The sequence below is a fragment of the Leptodactylus fuscus genome, chromosome 6, assembly GCF_031893055.1.
Source record: "Leptodactylus fuscus isolate aLepFus1 chromosome 6, aLepFus1.hap2, whole genome shotgun sequence".
NCBI lineage: Eukaryota > Metazoa > Chordata > Amphibia > Anura > Leptodactylidae > Leptodactylus > Leptodactylus fuscus.
The window spans coordinates 174,361,798-174,387,844 of NC_134270.1; the positions used below are offsets into that span (position 1 = coordinate 174,361,798).

Here is a 26,047-nt window from a genome sequence, read left to right on the forward strand (position 1 = left end):
AATAGAAGGACTGTCCTGCTGGATCTGAGATGGTTCGGAGGATTGGTCGCTGGTATTGTCTCTACCACTCAAAGACAAAGTCTTAACTACAGAGAAGCCTCGGCCGTCTCTCCCTCCATATCCTGTGTGATACAATTTGCAGAAGTTTTACAGACACCACAATGTCCTGTGTGATATTACTCTGCTATTTTCTCAGGCCACACAACACGATGTCCTGCATTAGAGACACTGTACAAGCAGTATACATATAAAGCTTGGTGTTAGGGTTCTGTGTATATGTTTAAAAATAATATTTTTAAACGACAGACCTGCTAGTCTACAAGGCACTGCAGTGAGGTCCACAGGCACAGATGGGCGGCTGTAAGGTCTGAACAGTGTGCTACCAGTTAAACTGCACTGGCAGTCATGTGGCACAGTACACAATGTGAACAAGCTGCAACAACACCCTGCCAGTTAACCTCACTGGACAGGTGCAAGTACAGCTGAAACAGCAAGGCTGCCAAGGGTTAACCTTCACCCCAGGTCAGCAACAAAACATGCTCCTGCAACAGCTAGGAGCTACAAAGTGAGGAGACAGTTAAATGGCTACTGATTCCCACTGGCAGGGCCAAGGAATCCTACCTAGATCCCTAGAGACTGCTCCTACCATTAACTTGAACCTAGCCCTAACCTCCTGTCTTAAGATACTTAGTCAAAGTGTGAGCATCGGGTGGGCGTCGGCTCACACCATATAAAGACTAGTCCCCGCCCAACAGGGCAGTGGCCATGATATCACCGATCATGCTCAGTATGGGCAAAATGGGACTTAGCCTCTGAGCGGCTCCAAAATGTCTGAGCATGCTCAGTAGGAAAAGAATAGGAAGGAGGGTATATGAGGAGGGACCTTGTGAAATGTGTAACATCCTCTGTTACTAAAGATTTCATTATTGATTCTTCTCTAACACTGAAGCCGTTGTAGGTGGCACATTAAGAGAGGACATTGCACCTTCCTCTCCTGTTTTACATATTCATGTGATGGTAACATTATTTTATGATGGTTACCATCAGCTACAAAGAAATGAGCCTGTTCCGGCAAGAAGCTGCAAAACCTGCCCCCAGGTAATGACCATGTTTTTTTTAACAAAACTAGACAATTTCAGATTCATCTTGGATGGCGTGGTGTCATACAGACACCAATACAGTTGATGTGTAACCTATGTTACGGAGGCCTGGAGCTGGACCCCTAGAGTTACTGGCCACTGCAAACCCCACAAACCACTATTTAAATTATTTGGCATCGATGGCAGCTGCTATGAGCAGGTACTAGCTGGAGCCTTCTCCAGACGCTCCCTTATGCTTAATCACATACGTGTACTCATATCACCCACCTTGGTCCAGCATTGCCTTCTCTTATGTATAGGGGATATTTTAATCCATTGTCCAATGAATTTTCTATTATACCACAGGGGTCCCAATACTTCTTGGCAGACAGTGCAGTCACCCCATTTTTTTGCACAAAGAATCCTGTTTTGTGCAGTGTAGCACATTTTGGGGGCTCTGTGCAAAAGTACAGCTTAGACTCCTTCTCTTACTGCAAATCCAGGTTTTGATGCCCTTTATACTCAGCTCTATATGTCTTTATAAAATCTGTATGGCAGAGGAGAGGAGAAGAAGGAATCAGATGCTAAATACAAGTTAAGGCATGACATTGTCTTATTATTGGGATGTTGTTCCTCTATAAAGCAGCGTCTGAGAAGGAAGCTCAATGAGAATCTGTCATTACATATCTGGGGAAGTGACTTGTGCTGTTACTTCCTTAAAATGTGCAACACCGACTGCTGTCTAATAATATATTCAATGAACACGATAAGGATCTTCATGTCCTGACCATCTTAAACTCTCTGAGGTGCGGGGAGTCCCGGGACTTGTAGTGTTTCCTTCTTCACATTTTAATTGGAACTGAAACAAGTGAACGCTCCGACCTGAACTAACAGGAATACGAGAACTAGAGAATTGTTTGTACTACAAGTCATGTATACAAAGTATATGATTATTCATCTGTATTATTATTATTATTATTATTATTATTATTATTATTACTTGCATTGGTTATAGGTATATGATTATGGGGCTCTTACGAGTGTATAAGCCGGCCTGGGAACTTCTCTATGTCACGTACTTTCTCTACACCACAGATCTGTCAGGGCTTCCACATTTGCAAACTTTGCTTCTTCTTTAAATGTGCAGCTTTGCACGAAATTCTTGGAAGCCATTTCCAGAAGTGACTCAGATTCATTAATTTAGACACAAAAAAATAATTTCCAGTTTCACTTTTATTAGAAGTAAAATATATAAAATGACTATACAACAACCCAGGTTTATAAACCCCGACCTATACATACATCATCTATACATACTCTACATACTACACACCAATCTCTATTCTCAGTGTTGGATATGACCCACCAATTAGATATTTATGGACTGTCTTAAAAATTTCCGGCCAACCCCATGAATAAGACAATGGGGGGGTCATCACTTTCCCGGTTCCAGTTAGAACTCCATATTGAGGGATCCAGCAGAGATGTTTCTATTTTATCTTATTATCTTGAGGAATTGGACAATTTTAAGATTTTTTGCAATGTAGGTTCTCATAGTTGTTATCGGCAGCTCCATGTCCTCCTGAGATGGGGAAGATCTGCGGGGATTTGCCAGTCTGTAAAATAGCAGAAGATATCACAGATTATATACACCGGACATCATAGAGAGAACATATTAGTATAATGATGGATAATATCTGGGATGGAATAGTGTAACATGTCTGCCGAGCTCGTCTCCATTTCTAGGAACATAAATCTGTGATAGAATTCTGTAATAATTGCTAATATCACTGGTTATATTGGTGAAATATCCATCAATATTAGTAATATTCAGAGTAATTCTATCTGCAGCTTATATCTAGCAGATCTATAACAGAGACTGTAACAGAAAAGGGAACACGGACTAAAATACTGAGTAACATCACATACACAGCCCCAAGGTATAGGAAACAATGAAGTCATCAGCTCAGCGGCCATGTTGTTCTGTGCAGCTTTTTGCTAGTATGTTTCAATTCAAGTCCTTAACCAAACTGGAGGTAAGACAAGGGCGGACACCTCTGTACAGTATTGTAGTTACATGTACCTTTCATTGTTCATAGGTATTTTCATTATCTCTTTTCGTCCGGTCAGTGTATATGGCATCTGGAGATGTTCCAGTCTGAAAGAAGAGGAAGACAAATTTTGGAATCAATTAAAAGAAGTCTGTCACTAGAACCCAGAATACCAACCCAGTATTAGAGATATCTCCATTGTTGTCAATATTAGAATGAGATTTTACATCACTTTTATGGCACAGAAAACAAATCTAGATCTGCCTTATGTATGGCATTGAGCTGATCTTGAGATTCAGGATCGATTTAATAATCCAATTTCCAATCATTTTCCAGCCAATCCCAATCCCGATCGCTCAATCCTAATTGTATATTATATTTACAGTGGGGTTGAGTCGATTTTGAGATTTCAAAATCCGATTTTTGATCATTTTCCAGCCGATCCTGATCTTGAAATTTGCTCGATCACCAGTCGGGATCCAAACTTTCCCGATCGCTCAACCCTACTTATTTACATTATCATTTGTGACTTTTCCCAACTCACTTTCCAAAACTTTCCAATTTTCCAAAAGTTGGAAACGCCAGACATTATTTCTTTGGTGGGAACCAAATGTTTTTGTAACTCAATTTTTTTGCAAGCAAATTTGAGTTTTTACAAAAATTCTAACACAGACAACGGTGGACACATCTGTACAAATCTGTTGTTACCTTCAATTGTTCATATGTGTCTTCTCTATCTCTTTTCAGCAGGTCAGTGTATGTGGCATCTGGGGGGGTTTCAGCCTGTAACAAAATAAAAAAAATAAAATAATAATAATAATAATAATAATAATAATAATAATAATAATAATAATAATAATGTAATAAATCTTAGATTATGGTTTACCATTGTGAATCACACTGATAGTTACATCGGAGGAGCCATATATGTTCCTTGTCCCATTATTACAGATGTAGAGGTCACCAAATGAACATTTATTTTGCACTTGCACAATTGATGTAATTCAGATAGCTGTCACTTTAAATAAAAAAATTGCTTAACCCAGAAATCCAATAATGAACTTATTATCAGCCAATCACAGCACTGCTTTCATTTTGTATTCTGCTATTGTAATATGAAAGCTGGGCTGTGATTGGCTGCTATGGCCAACTAAGACAGGTTTGTTTTTAGACCATTTTAGTAAATCTGCCCTATTGATATCACTGAGCCCATTCACACGTCTGATTTTTGACGGTCAATTTCAATCCCTCCATAGATTCAGGTCTATGAGTGATCTGTCATTATGGCCCGACAATGAAAATCTGTCCTTTTTTCAATGTCTGTGTGCATGGAGTCTTACTATGGCTTTCTGTGATGTTGCATTTGTAGCTTTTGCAGTTTTATAATTATGACTATTCTTAATCTCGGCCCATTTTCAATGTTCTAAATATAATTCACTTCCTCACAGCTCTACAGACAAGAGATCAGGAGAGGAAGATATGTAGTAGATAGTATATAACATCCAGTCTCTGTATCACATACCTCATGGCTTGTCAGTTTCTGGCATCTTTTTCTATGAAGACAGAAAATGTGGAACACTTATTACTAATAATAATTTCTAATAGAACATCCAAGAGAAAAGCAAAGTAGTAGGAAAGAATCCGCATGTACAAGCATTGTGTAACAGAGATGGAATAGAGAAGGGTTGGTGGTCAGTAATCTGCAAATTGTCCCTTATGGGAACTGCATATATAGGACATTTATACTATATCCTATGGATGTGTGTTAGGGTTCTGTATATATATATATAATTATAACTGACAGAACCTCTTGACTGCTGTAGTGACTGCAGTCGAGCTCCACAAGCCCCAGGAGGGCGGCCGTCTGCCTGAGCAAAGCAGCCGTATGTTTGCGCGGCCCTAGTGTGAACAGAGAGCAATATGCGTTCACCAGTTACTTCACTTTGTAAATGTGTTTGCGCAGCTCTAATGTGAACAGGCTGCAATGAAGCTTTCTCCAGTTGACTTCACTGGGTAAATGTACTTGTGCAGCACTAAATGTGAACAGGCTGCAATGTAGTTTCCCCCAGTTGACTTCACTGGGTAGATACACCTATGTATAGCGCTGAGTGAAGCTGACTGAAGCCTTGCAACAGACCTCTGCTAATACAACAGAGGGATAGGCACTAGCACATGCTTCACCCTGCTACACAGTAAAGGTTGCCAGGGGTTAACCCTCACCTCTGGTCAGAAACACAAAGGGCTCCACCACAGCTAGGAGCTACAATGTAACTAGATGGTTCAATAGGCTTTTAGGGTCCCTAACGGCCGTGCCCTGGTAGGCCAAGGAATGCTATCCTAGACGCCCTATCTGGCAACCTCCCTACACTGGAACCTAGCCCTGAACTCCTGCCTTACAGGAATGTTATTCAAAGTTTGAGCACCCGGTGGGCGTAAACTCACGCTATGAAAAGGAAAGTCCCCACCCACGGGGCGGTGGCCATAACTTCACTGCACATGCTCAGTATGGGCAAAATGGGACTTAGCCTCTGAGAGGTTCCAAAAGGTCTGAGCATGCTCAGTAGGGGAAGAATGGGAATTAGCCTATGAGTGTCTCCAGAAGGTCTGAGCATGCTCAGCAGGGAGAAAGTTGGACTTAGACTCCACACCCCTCACTGTCCGACGCCGAAGGTGAGAGTTGGATTGACCCACAGGTGGCGCTGTGCCGGAAGGAAAACCTGCAGGACCCCATCCTAACAATGTGCCATAAATGTGTATTGTGGTAAAACTCCTTTACGATATAAGAAAACTGGACAATCTACTTTAACATCAGACATTGGTAATTGCTGACTACATTGGCTCTCCTGTATACTGGGGCTGAGCCTTAGTAGCAAGATATTATTGTCCAGACCACTTTATACTCTAAAATACCCTGATGAGCACACAACTAGGTATGAAACGCGTTGGATTGGAGAAACAATAGTGTTTGTCTAGGGACAGTTATGGGACTAACCGGGGTTATTGATCACTTAGGGATATATCTCCGTTTTCCCTACACGTAGGACCCTGTGCTCCAATGTGAAGACATCACTTTCTGTCCCCACTGACCGCTATTTACTAACTAATTGATAAGACGGTTCTAATTTTATTCACACGATATTATATTTGCACTGATTGTATTGACTCTTTCATTAGATATTTTTAAAGGAATTTATTAAAAGTTACTTTTTATCTATCTGCTCGGATAATTCTGCTTCATTTTGGTAATTGCCGACTGTTGTAAAGTAATTTATAATATAAAAGAAGATATTGATGAATAATATACATTACCTCCAGCAACCATAGACAAGCAGTACAAGCAGTAGTAGGGAGATGGTTCCAATTGTTGCCGGAAGGATGATGTTACTAATACTGGAGCCTCCATCTGTCATATATAATGGATGATAATATGAGCAATAGGAAGAGAGGGATCAAATGAAATTAGGTTAAAGAGGTTGAATGGAAGCCCGGATTGTATCATGAATATGGTTTGGTAAACAGCTAAAAAGCCAAAACTTGTGCCACTGTCCGGATATTTCTGGACCTTACTGTATTTTGGGATGAGTGAATTGGTTTGTAATGAGCTAAATTCATTATGAATTTTTCAAACACTTGGCCCTGGACACTATCGAGGCTTGTGATTGGATCTCAGACACCTTCCTTCCTTCCCTTCCTTCCCCTCCCTCCCTCACTTCCTTCCCCTTCCTTCCCTCCCTCCCTCCCTCCCTCCCTTCCTTCCTTCCTTCCTTCCTTCCTTCCTTCCTTCCTTCCTTCCTTCCTTCCTTCCTTCCTTCCTTCCTTCCTTCCTTCCTTCCTTCCTTCCCTCCCTCCATTCCTCCCTTCCCTTCCCTCCCTTCCTTCCTCATCCCACCTGAATTACTGGCCTTAGAGGTCTCACAAAGCTGCTGACATCTTCCATCACAATTTTTTTCTTAATTTTTTCAGGTTGACATACCACTTTAATTGATGATGATATCACCAGAAGCCACTCAGATACCAAGAAGTCTACACAAAGATATTTATCTGAACACAATATTGACCCTCCCCTTCTATGTTATCAACATCCAAATCTAAGAAACATTGTAGCTCATTACCAGTAGAAACACAAACAAGAGAAGCTATGCCAACAATGTATAGAGGTGAAAAACCTATTCCTATATAGTGACCACAAACTGGTCTCGAACTTCAACACTCATTAAGACTATAACATTTCTGGGATATTCAGACATACTATATACAATGTAGCATACATGATTCTATGTTCTAAATGTTCTATTGGGAGTCTTTATTTTGATTTAAAAAAAAAACTGATGAGAGTAACGTAATGCAAGGATAAGATCTTGGGGGATGGGTGAGAGTTGTTCCAGGTTGAACAAGTTCAGTAAGAATCATAACTTAAGTTGTCTGTAAACACAATGTATAACACTGTCATGTCTGACTGAGTGGTGGCAGTAGTGGTAACTGTGGACACATGATCGGCGGTATGGCATGGGATGATGTGATGGACTAGGCCAAAGGACATGTCTGGTTGAGTGGTGGCAGTGTTGATAGCTGAAAACTGTGGCAACATGATTGTCAGCACAACAGGGAATAATGTGATGGATTGGTCCACAAGGGTCAATGTCTGACTGTCTAGTAGTAGCATGCAGCATAAGAAGTATAGTAAATGGAACATGAAGGAGATGGTGACAGCTCTATTCAGTCATGAGGAGGTGTGTGAAAATCCTTTCAAAAATATATTTCACTAACAGGACGGACTGACAGTAAAAACTATGTTTAAATAGTCTGTAGACAGATGAAACTGCTGTATTGCACAACAGACTTAGACAAAATTAGATTATTGGCAATGGAAAGGTTAACTGTCCATTATCTGTTTGGATTAGTGAAGGCTGCTGCAGTGAGGACCAAACAGCCCAGAGATTCTGCTTCATTCCTATCTATGATTTATGTCACTAATCTGCCTGTGAATGATTAAATCTGACTGAACTCTGCCACTCCTAAGTTTTTCAGCACATTATATAGTGTATACGACTATATAGTGTATATAGTGTATATGACATCGCACTGTAAGGCGTCCACCTACCCCTGACTGTTGGCTGAGAGACTGTCAGGTGATGTCAGGTGGTGCCAAAACTTCACACTGACTCACAAGACAAGTGTTTCTTCTGCATTATTCCTGCACAGTACATGTGGTCAAGGCCAGTTTAGTTTTATGTCTATTTATGATATAAATGTGAATAGAGCCTAACTTTCTTATATGAATATCCAGTTGCTTTTTATACAAAATATGTGATTTTTCATCTCCTTACATCTTTCTTCCCACTTTACAGTATTGGCCTGAGGCAGGACATTGTGTCACAGAACACAACAAACGCCAGTAAAAGCATTGACTTCACATTCTACGCAGCAGGGTCAGGTTAAGCATCAAGCTAAATTTACAACATAGAAAGGAGCCACAGCCCTCCACTGCTTCTATGTGATCAGTGACTGTACAAGCCCCTTACTGGCACCAGTAACTATCGGATAGAGCGCCCTACAATTGGATTTGAGGATGATCTTTGCTCTGTATATCAACAAATGTCAGTCACATCAAATTTACCGATTTTTAAAGTATAAGATATACATTGAATATCAGTCAGTGCTCCGGGCTGTATACATACATAGTACAGGTATCTGTATAGGGGCTGACTCTCCTCTCCCCACACGATTTATGGCAGTACAGGAATAGGGCTCCATGTCCCCGGGCACATTATACACTGTCATCTCCCGTCCTCTGTCTGGTAATCTGGTTTTCCCTTTGTACCATTCATACTCATGTACATCAGGCTTGGAGAAGCTGTTACATTGTAGCGTCACGTTGGTTTCTTCCATCACCTCATCCATCCCGATGACGGTCAGGGTCACATTTTTTGGTGAATCTGTGGAGGGAAATATTATTATGGTTTAATATCTATAACAAATAATTCTCATCATCACATATCACCATCAGTCCCTGTGAATCCCATCCACACATTGTAGAGAAATACCCACGTTATTGGACATATCAGTATATCATGTCTTTGGAGATTCTGGCTTTTTCCCTATAGGTAACATTGAAGCAGAAAGTCCTCAGAGGTAAACTCTGCATTTCCGCTCTGGCTTTTCCCGCAGTATTTTTTGGCTGAGGCTCGCTAAGTGTTATTTTGAGTCACACCTCCACAATATCAGATCCTCCAGCTTCTCAGGCTTCCATTCCCATCTTGTAGTAGCAGTAGGTGACCCAGCTATGGACTATGGTGACTAGTGCTCACCAATATAAGTCATACTCAGGTCACATTATATACAGAAGTGTCTACATTACGGCACGGGGTGACTTGACAATGGAGTTGAATGGCTTTTGTTGTCTTCTGTGACATGATATCCTGGTGCAGGATGATGTTATTCTTTATTACATGCTATTGTACATGCAAATATTACCTGAGCCTGTTACAATTGGTGACTGTGGGCCCATCGTAACTTCAGGGATGCTGGCCATTAGTAGGATGAATACTGGTCTGACTAGATGTTACAGCTACCGATATATAGTAATATACTTGGTAACTTGGATGTATAGACTAGGTGAGATGAAGCTTATGTATATATAGTACAGTGAGTGCCAGGGGTGTGGGGAATAGTCTGGCCCTTCTCACGTATCGGCCACTCCGGGCTTGTAGTGACTAATGAAAAGGGAATAAGACAGATAGGATATACAGATGTAGCAAGGCTTACAATGACTCTCAATGGAGTTTTCTCCTAATGCATATGTAATACGGATGACTTATCCTGTCTGACACCCAGATCCCGCACAGATCAGATGTTCCAGCAGCCTCCAGGTGTCAGGAAGCAGATGAGAGGTGTGTGCAGACTGTATCTATTCAAGTAATAGGAAGAAGCTGCAGCTCCATCTACTGTGTAGATATATATAGGATATACAGATATACATTGAGTATCATTTGATGCTCCAGGCTGTACAGTATACATAGTACAGGGATCTGTGTCGGGGCTGACTCTCCTCTCCCCACAGGATTTATGGCAGTACAGGAATAGGGCTCCATGTCCCCGGGCACATTATACACTGTCATCTCCCGTCCTCTGTCTGGTAATCTGGTTTTCCCTTTGTACCACTCATACTCATGTACATCAGTGGTACTGTGTGTAGATGCGTGTATCTAATCCTCTGGCGCTGGTACTATATGAAGACATGCGTATCTAATCCTCTGGCGTGTTGAACTGTGTGCAGACGCGCATATCTAACCCTCGGTCGTGTGGTACTGTGTGCAGACGCACATATCTAATCCTTCCCTGTGTGGTACTGTGTGCAGATGCATGTATCTAATCCTACGGCGTGTGGAACTGTGTGTAGACGCGAATATCTAATCCTGCAGCATGTGGTACTGTGTGCAGACGTGTGTATCTAATCTTATGGCGTGTACAACTGTGTGAAGACGCGCATTTCTACTCCTCTGGCGTGTGGAACTGTAAGCAGACACGCATATCTAATCCTATGGCATGTGGTACTTGTGCAGACGTGTTTATCTAATCCTCTGGCATATGGTACTGTGTGCAGATGCGCGTATCTAATCTTCCGGTGTCTAAAACAGTGTGCAGATGCACGTATCTAATACTACAGCATGTGGTACTGTGTGCAGACGTGTGTTTCTAATCCTCTGGCGTGTGGTACTATGTGCAGATACACATATCTAATCCTCCCCCATGTGGTATTGTGTAGATGCATGTATCTAATCCTCTGGCGGTGATACTATATGAAGACATGTGTATCTATTCCTCCAGCGTGTTGAACTGTGTGCAGATGTGCGTATCTAATCCTCCCCGTGTGGTACTTTGTGCAGACACACGTATCTAATCCTTCAGCGTGTGGAACTGTGCGCAGATGCGCATATCTAACCCTCGGTTGTGTGGTACTGTGTGCAGATGCGCGTATCTAATCGTCCCCCGTGTGGTACTGTAAGCAGACACACGTATCTAATCCTCCCCTGTGTGGTATTGTGTGAAGAGGCGCGTATCTAATCCTACGACATGTGGAACTGTGTGTAGACGCGCGTATCTAATACTACGGCATGTGGTACTGTGTGCAGAGGTGCATATCTTATGCTCTGGTGTTTGGAACTGTATGCAGATGTGTGTATCCAATCCTTTGGCATGTGGTACTGTGCGCAGATGCGTGTATCTAATCCTTCAGTGTGTGGAACTGTGTGCAGGTGTGCATATCTAATCATCTACCGTGTGGTACTGTGCACAGACGCGCGTATCTAATCCTACGGCATGTGGTACTGTGTATAGATGCGCGTATCTAATCCTCTACCGTGTGGTACGGTGTGCAGACGCGCATATCTAATCCTCCCCGTGTGGTACTGTGTGCAGACGCGCATATCTAATCCTCTACCGTGTGGTACTGTGTGCTTAGACGCGTATCTAATTCTCTGGCTTGTGGTACTGTGTGCAGAAGCATGTATCTAATCCTGCAAAGTGTGGTACTGTGTGCAGACACATGTATCTAATCCCCCTTGTGTGGTATTGTGTGAAAAGGTGCGTATCTAATCCTATGACAATGGGTACTGTGTGCAGATGCACGTATCTAATCCTTTGGCATGTACAACTGTGTGTAAACTCGCGTATCTAATCCTTTGGCATGTGGTACTTTGTGCAGATGCACGTATCTAATCCTTTGGCATGTACAACTGTGTGTAAACTCGCGTATCCAATCCTACGGCATGTGGTACTGTCTGCAGAAGTGCGTATTTAATCCTCCGGTGTGTGGGACTATGTGCAGACACGTGTATCTAATCCTCTGGTGTGTGATACTGTGTGCTGATCTGTGTATCTAATCCTCTGATGCGTGTATCTCAGTTTGGATATCAGTGTTGTATTGTGCATGTAGAGTGACTGTGTGTATTGCAGTTGGAATATGAGTGAAAGACTTGCAGGTTTGTATTGGCTAAGGGGGGGGCACTGTGTTTGGAATGCTGTATCTCAGCAACGGTACGTCTGAGTGAGTTGGAGTCTCATCTTAAACCTTCCCGGATACCTGAAGTATCTCTGTACCAAATTTGGTGAAGATCGGTCCAGTCGTTTGGTTTGCATTAGAGAACAGACAGACAGACAGACAGACAAGAATTCATTTTTATAATATAGAGAGAGATAGAGAGATATGAATATACATTGAATATCATTTGATGCTACAGGCTGCATACATACATACATACATAGTACAGGTAAGATACTTTGCTCTGTATATCAACAAATGTCAGTCATATCAAATTTAGCGATTTTTAAAGAATAAGATATACATTGAATATCAGTCAGTGCTCCGGGCTGTATACATACGTAGTACAGGGATCTGTGCCGGGGCTGACTCTCCTCTCCCCACACGATTTATGGCAGTACAGGAATAGGGCTCCATGTCCCCGGTCACATTATACACTGTCATCGCCCGTCCTCTGTCTGGTAATCTGCTTTTCCCTTTGTACCATTTATACTTATATACATCAGGTTTGGAGAAGCTGTTACATTGTAACGTCACGTCACTGCCTTCTATCACCTCATCCATCCCGATAACTGTGATGGTCACATTTTTTGGTGAATCTGTGAAGGGAAAAATTATTAGTGTCAGTAATATAACAAATAATGGCCATGAATATTGTATAGAGAAAGAAAAAATAAATATTTCAGAAGATAAACCGCAAAAACAACAAAAACTTCCCAGTCCCATCAGAATAATACAGTTCAGTCCCCGTACCGTATATCACTAGTCACCTGTAACATCGGCTGCGGACAGAGAGAATTACATCATATTATGTTACTGTATTGTTATCCATAAGTGCAGGCCGCCCTCAGCCAGGGACTAGAGGTGTGAGGTCACTGGTGAGTCCAAGATAAGCCGCCATTGTGCGGGGACACAATATAGGAAAGCAGGACTTTTCTCTCCATATTTTGAGCGGGAACCCAACGGACCCTATTATAGTCTATGGAGTCTATTTAATCGGATTGGGTCAAGAATCAGCCAGATAGACAGCGGAGTATTGTGTGTTATAGTTAGGAGCAGGTAATAGATGGATGAATAGAGTTACAATATATTTAGAGACATAGAATTTAGTGAGTGTCTTTGTGTTAGGCAGGGATAGGAAGCCATTGCTGCGGTAACAATTCTTACATTCCCTCTGTGTCCAGGGAAATATTTTGTAGCTCTCACCTGTAATTTTTTTGCACATAGTGCCACCAAACATTTCTGCATAGTACTTTTTACATTAGATGTTTATACAGCTCAGTCTGTATCCAAGGGCCAAAATAGTTTTCATATCAAATATAGTGACCTCATGTGTCCCCTTAACTCGTCATAGATCGTAAGCTCTTCTGAACAGGGCCCTCAGTCCAATTGTAGGAATTGGTTTATTACACTGCAATGTCTTATTGTATTTCTATATGAGCAGAATGACTATGGGGCAATAATAATAATAATAATAATTAATTAGAGATGAGCGAACAGCAATATATTTGTTATTCGTTACGAATAGCATCTCAATATTCGACTATTGGAACGAATATGGAACCCCATTATAGTCTAAATGCTTTGTTTCAGGGGATCCCACCATTCGACTCAGGAGAGTCACCAAGTCCACTATCACACCCCAGCAAATGATTCCAACACCTCTAAAATACAACTGGGACAGCAGGGGAAGCATGTCTGGGGGCATCTAACACACCAAAGACCCTCTATTACCCCAACATCACAGCCTAACAACTACACACTATACACATTCAAAAAAACCTCTATCAAAGTGGGAAAATACCTGGAAACCTTCTTTACTCCCCAAATGGATGGACATAAACCCCAATTTAATCTCATCAAACAGTAACAAGCACCCCTTTAAATCACGTTCCGCATGACAACCACAAATGGAATAGGCAATGGGAAATCCATCAGTCTCCACCCTGAACTGTCATTTTAAGTGTGTGTGTGTGTGTGTGTGTGTGTGTGTGTGTGTGTGTGTGTGTGTGTGTGTGTGTGTGTGTGATGTGGTAAGACCTTCCAAAATTCACTTTTCTAGCCCTTAACATGAGCCCTTCCAAATTAAGTTCCAGGCCCTTAAGCTGAGCTCCCAGCAGAGATTGAGGCCCTTCAGGTGACTTCAGCCTCTACCTGCAGAGGTTTAGGCCCTTTAAATTAGTTCAGCCTTCACCAGCAGAGATTTGTTGGCCCTTGGCATGAGTAGAGCCTTGCAGCAGCAGTGTTTTATGCCCTTTTGGTGACTAGAGCCATGCAGCAGCTGTGTTTAATTTTTTGGCCCTTGGGGGTGAGCCCTAAAAATTTATTTTGCAGGCTGGAGCCCTAAAAAATTGAGTTGGGGATATATAATATAGAGATACATGACAGAGGGGGTGTATAAGGAGAGCTGCTAATGTGACCACATACAGTATATAAGGGAAGATAAAATGTATCAATGACTTTCCCCATCACCTATAATACGTACAATTGATGTTCAGTCTTTCTGATGTCTCAACATATTGACCATAGAGATATGTAGCCTTGCATTGTACAGAACTCCCATCATCCACATAGGAAGGAATATAAGTCAGTTCTGATTCTTCAATCCAGGAACTTCCAAAAATCTCCATCGATTGATTCTTAATCTGACCCGGTTTGTCCCAATGTAGAGATGGAGGACTGGAGCGACACGTGTGATATACAGAACAACTTATAGTGGCGGCTTCTCCTTCCGTCATAACTTCAGGCACAGAAAACTGAATTTTCACTTTATCTGTAGAATTGTAGTATAATAATCAGATACTTATTATATATCATGTTATATTGTACAGATATAAATCATGTCTCTTTGAGCAGATAAGGAAGGTGCCATCTGTACATGTTACTGTGTATCCATCTATGGACGGCCATTGGTTATATTCTACAGACAGATCACACTGTGTTATTGATGATGGTATAGGCACAGTAGTTGTGCCCATAGTGTCATGTATGTGGCCACTTTAGCACAAAACTATCTACATGTTTTTTTTTTGTTTTGTTCTTTTTGCAATGTGATCTGCTTATTGTTTCTATAAATATTTATTTTTTCTATGCCAAAGCATTATGGCCAGTCAGTCATACAGTAAGAGTCCTTTTACAAGTCATATTGTATGGCCATGCGCAGTAAGCTCTGTACTCCGTTCATCTACAATGTGTGTACTCGGCATGCTTGCGTAAGCAGCCACAAAAACATGGCCGCCGGCATGTGCATTCAGCTCTGCTTGCGGCCCAATGGCAGAGCCGACTGCTCAGGCGTACAAGTGTGACCCCAGCGCTGGAAGAAGACTCGTAGAGGATGTTCCAGAAGAAGATGGAGGCGGCGCTGGAGAGTTCTCTCGCAGCATTGGGGACGCCTCCAGTGCTGTGAGAGAACTCATTTACATACCGAAGAAAAATGGAATTTTAACTGAACAGCGGTGCAGAGAAGACATGTAAAGGTAGGGGAAGAATAGACTTTCTTAAGGCTATTTCGACGTATAAACAAGGAAAAAGGCTTTTAATGGTAGAATCCCTTTAACATAACTAAACTGAGGATGAGATAAGTGTGCACACGGCATTGCTACACCTGTACACTTACACTGATAAGATGTGAAGGGGTTAAGACTGTGCTGACATCTGAATATACATTTTATACCAGAGATTTCTTTAAGGTTCTTTCTGTCAAATGATAGAAGATTTGATAGGGTCCAACATATCCCCATAATACATCTATATACTCCATTAGGTGCTCTTAGGATTTATCAATTGAGCACAGATTCGTAAAGATTCCTGACACAGCCCAGTACAATACAATGATATATTTACACCCAACCATCTCACTACACACATGAGTATATACATATAACACACACTAGTAGATACAACACAAGTGAGGAGATGTCCAGGGGTTTCTGGTATCAGTCACCTTATAGACTTACCTGTGACATTGAGACGGACCGAGGCTTTATCTTGTTTCTCTTGAGCATTTATCCTTCTATCTTCTGCTATTCCTGGATAATATTCATCACCATCTTCTTCTCTCACGGGGTCTATCCGCAGGGTACAGCTCTTCTCTCCTGGTACCAGTGAGGTTCGATCTTTGTAATATTTCATTACTGATGATGAGTCCTTGGTGTTTAGGACCTCTGGATAGCTCCATGCATCGTATATGTACCATACAGTGCCGGATATCTCTGAATCCCTGTCAGGAGTATATGTACAAGGAATCTCCACACAGGAGCCGATCAGAGCCGCCATTCTAGGAGGGAACGTCCATCGCTGACCTACAGAACCCAGATAGAAGCCTGGAAACAATCAGCAGGACATGAGGGCGGAGTCACAGAATCTCATTCTATCGGATTATTCTGTCATTGTGAGACTATTTACCTTGACAGATGAGGAGAAGATAAATCTGCTCCATAGTAACCCCAGTCATCCTGTAGATGTGATAGAGATACAATAACATGTTACTGACATTGGAATGTTCTACTGCAGAATGCTAAATATATTCTTTCTAGAAGTTATCTCCGGGATAGAGGATACGCATACCTCCCAACTTTTGAAGAACCGAAAGAGGGACAAAAGACAAATTTAGCCCCGCCCACGTTTGTGTTGACTCCGCCCATTCTCATTAATTTTTCATGTGCCTGCACACAGTATAATCCTCCTACAGTCACCTGTAAATTATATGTTCCCCCTCTATCTCTCCCCCAGTTTCATATACACCCTTCATCTGCGCCAGTTTCATGTCCCCCCTTCATCTCTGCCCCCAGTTTCATGTCCCCCCTTCATCTCTGCCCCCAGATTCATATCCCCCATCTCTTCCCTCAGATTCATGCCCCCACATCTCTGCCCTCAGATTCATGCCCCCACATCTCTGCCCCCATATTTATGTCCCCTCCATCTCTGCCCCCAGTTTCATGTCCCCTCCATCTCTGCCCCCATATTCATGCCCCCACATCTCTGCCCTCAGATTCATGCTCCTCCATCTCTGCCCCCATATTCATGTCCCCTCCATCTCTGCCCCCAGTTTCATGTCCCCTCCATCTCTGCCCCCATATTCATGTCCCCCATCTCTGCCCCCAGATTCATGTCCCCACATCTCTGCCCCCAGATTCATGTCCCCACATCTCTGCCCCCAGATTCATGTCCCCCATCTCTGCCCACATTTTCATGTCCCCTCCATCTCTGCCCCAGATTCATGTCCCCACATCTCTGCCCCCAGATTCATGTCCTCTCCATCTCTGCCCCCAGATTCATGTGTCCTCCATCAATGCCCCCAGATTCATGTCCCCTACATCTCTGTCCCCAGATTCATGTCCCCACATCTCTGCCCCCAGATTCATGTCCCCACATCTCTGCCCCCAGTGTCATGCCGTCCTCTCCTTCATCTGCCCCCAGTTTCACGTTCCATCTCCACATTAAACTTACCTTTTCCTTGTTCCCCCGCTGCACTCTGCGCGCCTCTCTCTCTCACTGACGCACAGTTGTAGACGCGATGTGACGTCATCATATCGCGTCTACAAGCCAGTAGCCGGCGGCAGCGGTGAAGCGAGGAGCTGACCTGTGTCAGCTCCTTGCTTCAGCCGCGTATGTGTTCAACTCAGATCTGCGTCCTCTGGACGCAGATCTGAGTTGCAATCGAGACATACCTCCCTCCAAACGGGACCCCGGGACATGTCACCGGAATCATGAATGTCCCGCAGAAATCGGGATGGTTGGGAGGTATGGATACGTGTGATGTACAATCCCTTTAAGTCTTGATTCATCTGTATTGAGAACATAGCAAGGACAACTAAATAAATGTAACAGCCCCATCAGTAACAGATCACACATCAGATAGTGGAAGATCCCTGACAGTCACCATCAGGATATAACCTACTTACCTGCTGGAATAGAAGGACTGTCCTGCTGGATCTGAGATGGTTCGGAGGATTGGTCGCTGGTATTGTCTCTACCACTCAAAGGCAAAGTCTTGACTACAGAGAAGCTTTGGCCGCCTCTCCCTCCATATCCTATGTGATACAATTTGCAGAAGTTATACAAACACCACAATGTCTTGTGTGATACAATTTGTAGAAGTTTTACCAACACCTCAAGGTCCTGTGTGATACCATTTTCTCGGGGCACACAACACATTGTCCTGCATTAGAGACATTGTACAAGCAGTATACATATAAAGCTCGGCTTGTAGATGTGATATGTAATATGCAGGCGATATATCTACAATATAGTTACAATTAGTAAATTATTACTCACATGTCAAGTCCCCGAGGACAACACAATTCTACTGTCTGTATCAGGTATATGAGGAGGGAACGTCTGACATGTGTAACATCTTCTGTTATTAAGGACTTCATTATCGATTCTTATCTAACACTGAAGCTGTTTGGTTGTCTCTAGAGATGAACGAGTAGTGAAATATTCAATATTCGTTTCGAGTAGACCCTCAATATTTGACTATTTGACCAAATATCGAATCCCAGTATAGTCTATGGGGAAAAAATACTTGTTTCAGGGGAAACCACAATTCGACTAAGGAGTATGTAATGCAACTGGGACAGCAGGGGAAGCATGCCTGGGGGCATCTAACACACCAAAGTCCCAGTATTACCCCACTATCACAGCCTAACAACTACACACTTTACAAGCTTAATCTAACCTCTATGAAAGTGGAAAAATACTTGGAAACCTTCTTTCCTCTACATTAGTATGGACAGAAGGCCAAATTTTAAGCTAAAGAAACATTAGCATGCACCCCTTTAAATCATGTTGCCCATGATAACCACAGATGGCATAGGCAATGGGAAAGCCAACAGCCCCCACCCTTAACTGTCATTGTGTATGTGTGTGTGATGTGGTGAGACCTCCAAAAATTACTTTTCTGGGAGTGGTTGTATCTCTGCTACAGGGGGATCCACAAGCTTGGGCCCTTAAACTCCCTCCTGACGCTGAGGAGTGGTTTGGTTGTGGACAATTTTTTTAAGTCCCTGGGCTCTATTTATGCTGAGCCAGACCACATTGCACTTGCGGAATTGCAACTCCTTACCATGCTGGCAGGGAAAACGCTCTGCAGAGGAGTATTGCTCTGAGTTCCATAAGTGCAGTGTGACTACAGGTTGGTGTGAGTCAGCGCTAAAGGCTCACTTTAAAAAGGTTTGTGTGATCGGGTTAAGGAGCTCTGAGTTGGTCACCCAGATCCCCCTACCCTTGAGCAGGCCATGACTTTGGCGGTCCGTATTGACCGTAAGATGCGGGAAAATTTGAAAGAGAGAGTAGGACTTGTTTCCTCCAAGTTTTCTGTCTCTTCCTCTCTCTCTCCTGAAAAACTTACCTTTCCTCCCATCACTTATGGTGAAGAACCCATGCAACTGGGAGCTATGGACGCCAGAACACGACGGGAGCATCGTCTCAGGAATAACCTGTGCCTGTACTGCGGTTCCTCTGGTCATGTCATCCGAGACTGCTCGATCAGACCCCTGACACCAGCGAAAAAACTTCAGTGCCTGAGTGGTAATCAGAAGAACCACTCAGGCAACCAGGTATTTGGGGGGGAATAAGATGTTGTTATCTGTGTCTCTGTCCTCTGGGGACAGATCTGTTTCTGGCAAGGCCCTAGTTGACTCTGGGTCTGCTGCAAATTTTATTAAATATTCAGTTGTTGCATCTTTGGGCATTGAGCTTTTGCGACTTGACACGCCTCTGTCTGTTACTGGCCAGGGGTAAAGTCTGTTTTAAAACCCCCTTAATCTCCTTGCAAGTGGGCTCAACACACACTGAAGTCATATGTTTCTTTGTTATGGAAAAATTGTCTTCTGATGTTATTTTGGGGCTCCCTTGGTTGAACCTCCATAACTGTATTTTTGATTGGGGTAAAAGGGAGTTGGTAAAGTGGGGAGATCAGTGCTCATCCCACTGTATTGTGTTGCATTCCTTAGATTGTGGCAGTGAGGGGAAGGTCTCAGCAACTAAAAGTTGGGAATGTCCCTCCAGTCTTAAAACCCAACAGTATCAAAAACACCAGGTGAATAAACATTTGCCTGGTCCGCAAGTGTCTGTTGTTCAAACAGATGTAAAATACAAGGCAGAGAAAATTCAGAATCCCTCTAGAACTGGTTTATCTAGTGAGGGTTCGGTGGCCCCTCATAAAAGGTGGGGTACTGTAACATCTCTGCCTGTTCGGGTCACTGCACCACCCTATGCAGCAGTGCAGGAGGCGTGTGCAGTTTGGTTCTTGGCTTAAAGTTTTTGGTCGCACTGTATGAAAACGGCTCTAGTTCTATGATTGTATTTTTCTGCAATACACATGTCCTGTGAAGTTCCCTTGGGATCTCAGAGGAGTTGGCCTCAGTGCTGTTCATCTGAGTTCCCTTGGCAATTAGCTGTAAGAGAACCCTGGACCAACCTACTCTAGGCAGCTAGCATAGCGTCCAGCATGGCCTGCACCATCATGCACCTCTTCCCAGCCACTCCCCATCTCCCTGGAATTTCATTGCAGGCAGAAGTACAGCGCAAGCCACCCACATGCCCAAGCCTTTAATGGCCTCATCTCAAAACTGCTGGCCCTTTAGATGTTGGCGTTTAGGCTTCTGGATACCCAGGCCTTCCGTCAGCAGATGGCAGCTGGGGCACCTCCCTATGCTGGGCCTAGTCGTTACTACTTCTCTTGGTGTGCTGTCCCTGCCTTGCACCTGCATGTGTCCCATAACATCAGTCGGGCCCAGAGCTCTGCGATTTGTTGCAAGGTCCACTTGACCACCGACACATGGACAAGCGCCTGTGGTCAGGGATGCTGCTTATCTTGAATGACAGGCAGGGTGAATGTAGTGGAGTCTGGTCCCGGGGTGCAAACTGGGGTGGCCTATCTCCTCTCCCAGGCCAAAATTCATGGCAGGAGTAGACTGAAACCCTACGATGCTGCAACCTCCACCCCAGCTACTAGCGGCAAACGCTGTAACACTGGCGTGGGGAGATGTCAGCAGGCCGTGCTGAAACTGATCAGCTTGGGGGACAGACAGCACAGTGCCTCCGAGGTCAGGGATGCCATCCTGGCTGAGATGGCATTTTTTTTTCCCTGCTACACCTGGGACCTGGCATTTTTGCGCCTGTGATAATGGCCGGAACCTGGTAGCAGATCTGGAGCTTGCCAGACTCAAACACAGTCCACACATGGCCCATGTTTTCAACTTGTTGGTGCCATGTTTCTTTGAAACCTACACCATTGTGCCTGATATACAGGTCAAAGTGGGGCCATTTTTGTAAGTGAGAACTAGCCTCTGCTAGGCAGAAAACATTCAGAGCACACTCCTCTCATCTTCGCACCGTTGGCTGGCGGAGGAAGACGAGGGGGTTGGAGTGGCATCTGATGTCCCTGTCCCACACGAGGCTAGAGGATGCACTTCAGTGCATCCCATTGCTTCACCACAGATGGTGTGAAGGGGAGTGGAAAATGGAGGAAATGGAGAGTGACCCTTACAGTTGGGGGCAGGAAAGTCATGCCAAGTAACACACTGGCACACATGGCTGACTTGATGTCTGGTTGCTTTTCAAGAGTCAAACGCATACTTCACATCATGGAGAGCAAACAATACTGGATTTTTGCAAGCCTCAAACCCCGGTCTAGGTCTAATGTCTGTTCCTTTGTTATATTAGGGGAGAGGAAAAAAAAATTGCTAAAATGATGGGTTTAGCGTACATAGACTGACTATTAATGTGTATCCCACTTAGTGTTGTTGGGGTTACACACCGTCACAACCTGGCTAAAGCTTCTATAGCTGTTAATAAAGTCAACATAACTTTACAGTATCCAAAAAGACAGCTGGTACCGACAGAGAGCAAGACAAATGTCAACAAAAGCTGTGAGCTCTGAACAACCACAGTGACTTTGGCGTCATCATCATTATAAGGGAGCGGGTGGTAATAAATAACTTGGCAGTGCCTAAAACCCAACAAGCTTACAACTATATTTACATTTAGATACACAAATGACACTTTTTAGGAGCATGTCATGAGACAAGCTGATAAGATCTTCCTTTGTGCAGTGCTATTTGACAGTTAATAGCTGCCTTCATTTTAGTTAAGGAGAAGGTGCAGACAGATTAGAACATGTCGTCTTCATTGTCAGAATCCTCTATATAGGCAATGGGTTTTTTGGGCCGAGCTGTCTGGGTACAAGCTGGTGCAGCACTGACAACCTGGGTGAATATGGCAAGAGCCTGATATGTAGGGTGAATGTATCCCCAAATTATTTGGGGAATTAACAGTCAGCACCTGGCACTATATGCCAATAGCAACAATTGAGGGTGTTGAGGGTGGTATGAAGGCCCCAAATAATTTGGGGATTTAAGACTGACAACCCAGGTGAATATTCCAGTGTATACAAGTTAGGTGCGGGGGTGTGTGGGGGAACACTGTCATACCCTATATACCCTTAATCCACCTTCTATGGGCTGAGCATTTCAGTGTATACCAGTTAGCTACGGGGGGGGGGGGGGGCACACTGTTAGAACGTGGAATGAGGGTATATGGACTGAGCATTTCAGTTTATGCCAGTTAGTTCCGGGGGGTACACTGTTAGGACGTGAATTAAGGGTATATAGGGTATGTGAGAATCCCACTTAGTATAATCCCCACTGCGGAAAGCTGTGTAGCGCTGATGCAGCCTGTGAATCCCACGTTAGCATTAGTGGATAGACACTGTGACATTCTTTTTTTGATTCCCCCTTCAATGTAGCTCTTAATAGAGCTGTTGGTTTTCTTCTCTTCTCTCATCCTATCCTATCCCTGCCTAGCAGAATCTAATCCCTATCTAAATTGATGGAGACCTCCGTCCCTGATGAAGTGCAAGCTCTGACTGACTCGAAGATGGCCGCCGCTGTTCTTAGGAATCAGAGGTCACATGTTTTCGGCAGCCAATGGGTTTTTAGTTTTTTAGTTTAGTTTTTCAATGTCCCTGTTGTAGTAGTTCCTGTCCCACCTCCCCTGCGCTGTTATAGGAGCAAAAAAGGCGCCAGGGAAGGTGGGAGGGGAATCGAGTTTTCGCGCACTTTACCACGCGGTGTTCGATTCGATTTGAACATGGCGAACAGCGTGATATCCGATCGAACATGTGTTCGCTCATCTCTACACATTAACTGGCTCCAATAATGGTGGTTTCAGGCAAACCGGTAATACATCTTCATGGTCTTGCATATATCGCCTTCAGGGGCCCCAAAAACATAACTTTTCTTCATTAGTCCATTGTTGTAGCTGGTTGAGGGATGCTTTTTTCCTGGATGACTTATGTTTTTCAGTGACACTATTTTGGAGTCCATATAGTGATGACCTTTTATTAACTTTTCTGGAGCAGATGGGACAGAAAGAAAAATTCTGCCATTGTTATTGTAATGTTTTAACTATTTCCAAGTCTCTTATCTGAAGGTCAGTGTGAGTTCAAAACCAAATGTATGTATTTATTTATTTATTTTTTAACAATTTGCTACTTTTGCTCAATAAATGTATGTCTAAAAATATTAGCTCTTGTGTCATCATATTCTGAGAAAAAAAGAAAAACTGAAATAGAAGATGATTGTTAGGGAATTGCTAGGACTGCAATTCCCCGGTAGCTGTTGAAAACCCTGGGACGGGACACAAGAGATAGTGAGCCCTAAGCTGAAGCCCCCAACTGACCCTTCCTATTGCCAGGCCCTATCCTACGTAATAGGTGGCAACCACGAAGACAGTCCCTTCCTGTATAGGTGAGACACAAAACGCAGACAAGACGGACAACAAAAAAAGAGATCAGCTAGCCAAGGGTCAGTAACAGTCGAGCGATGCAGTGCCAAATCGGAGTCCAAAGAATAGTCAGTAGGGAAAGTCAAAGGTCAAGGATTAGAATGCAAGCAAAAATAGTGACAGCAAGGAGCAAGTATGCACAAGGCAATAGCAAGCATTGGTGTGAATGAGAGTCAAGACTAAATAGGGAGAAAGAACCCGCCCCTGGAGTTGACAGGAAGGCAGGCTGTCAATCACATGAATTAACACTTCATGAACAGAGGCAAACAAGGGCAGAAGATTAAGGATCACTTGCAAGGAGATCAAGGAGGTTTTAGAACAGACTTTACCCCAGGCCAGTGGAGTAGAATCCACTCCAGTAACAGACAGAGGGGTATCAAGTGGCAAAAGCTCAATGCCCAAAGATGCAACAACTGAATATTTAATAAAGTTTGCTGCAGACTCAGAATCAACTAGGGCCTTGCCAGAAACAGACCTGTCCCCAGAGGACAGAGACACAGATAACAACATCTTATTCCCCCAAATACCTGGTTGCCTGAGTGGTTCTTCTGATTACCACTCAGGCACTGAAGTTTTTTCACTGGTGTCAGGGGTCTGATCGAGCAGTCTCGGATGACATGACCAGAGGAACCACAGTACAGGCACAGGTTATTCCTGAGACGATGCTCTCGTCGTGTTCTGGCGTCCACAGCTCCCAGTTGCATGGGTTCCTCACCAGAAGTGATAGGAGGAAAGGTAAGTTTTTCAGGTGAGAGAGAGGAAGAGACAGAAAACTTGGAGGCAATAGGCCCTACTCTCTCTTTAAAATTTTCCCGGATCTTACGGTCAATACGGACCGTCAAAGTCATGGCCTGCTCAAGGGTAGGGGGATCTGGGTGACCAACTCAGAGCTCCTTAACCCGATCACACAAACCTTTTTTAAAGTGAGCCTTTAGCGCTGACTCACACCAACCTGCCGTTACACTGTACTTACAGAACTCAGAGCAATACTCCTCTGCAGAGCGTTTTTCCTGACGCATGGTGAGGAGTTGAGATTCTGCAAGCGCAATGTGGTCTGGCTCAGCATAAATAGAGCCCAGGGACTTAAAAAAATTGTCCACAACCAAACCACTCCTCAGCGTCAGGAGGGAGTTTAAGGGCCCAAGCTTGTGGATCCCCCTGTAGCAGAGATACAACCACTCCCAGAAAAGTAATTTTTGGAGGTCTCACCACATCACACACACATACACAATGACAGTTAAGGGTGGGGGTTGTTGGATTTCCCATTGCCTATGCCATCTGTGGTTATCATGGGCAACATGATTTAAAGGGGTGCATGTTAATGTTTCTTTAGCTTAAAATTTGGCCTTCTGTCCATACTAATGTAGAGGAAAGAAGGTTTCCAAGTATTTTTCCACTTTCATAGAGGTTAGATTAAGCTTGTAAAGTGTGTAGTTGTTAGGCTGTGATAGTGGGGTAATACTGGGACTTTGGCATGTTAGATGCCCCCAGGCATGCTTCCCCTGCTGTCCCAGTTGCATTACATACTCCTTAGTCGAATTGTGGTTTCCCCTGATACAAGTATTTTTTCCCTAGAGACTATAATGGGATTCGATATTTGGTTAAATACTCGAATATTGAGGGTCTATTCGAAACGAATATTGAATATTTCACTACTCGTTCATCTCTAGAGACAACCAAACAGCTTCAGTGTTAGATAAGAATCGATAATGAAATCCTTAATAACAGAAGATGTTACACATGTCAGACGTTCCCTCCTCATATACCTGATACAGACAGTAGAATTGTGTTGTCCTCGGGGACTTGACATGTGAGTAATAATTTACTAATTGTAACTATATTGTAGATATATCGCCTGCATATTACATATCACATCTACAAGCCGAGCTTTATATGTATACTGCTTGTACAATGTCTCTAATGCAGGACAATGTGTTGTGTGCCCCGAGAAAATGGTATCACACAGGACCTTGAGGTGTTGGTAAAACTTCTGCAAATTGTATCACACAAGACATTGTGGTGTTTGTAAAACTTCTGCAAATTGTAAATTTAGCATTCTGCAGTAGAACATTCCAATGTCAGTAACA

General features: G+C 43.4%; 1 protein-coding gene across 1 annotated transcript in view; it reads right to left on the reverse strand.

The window, feature by feature from the left end:
- Nucleotides 1-26,047, reverse strand: part of LOC142210152 (myelin-associated glycoprotein-like) — a 426,670-nt gene that overhangs the window by 293,920 nt on the left and 106,703 nt on the right. The gene's annotated exons all lie outside the window — the stretch shown is intronic.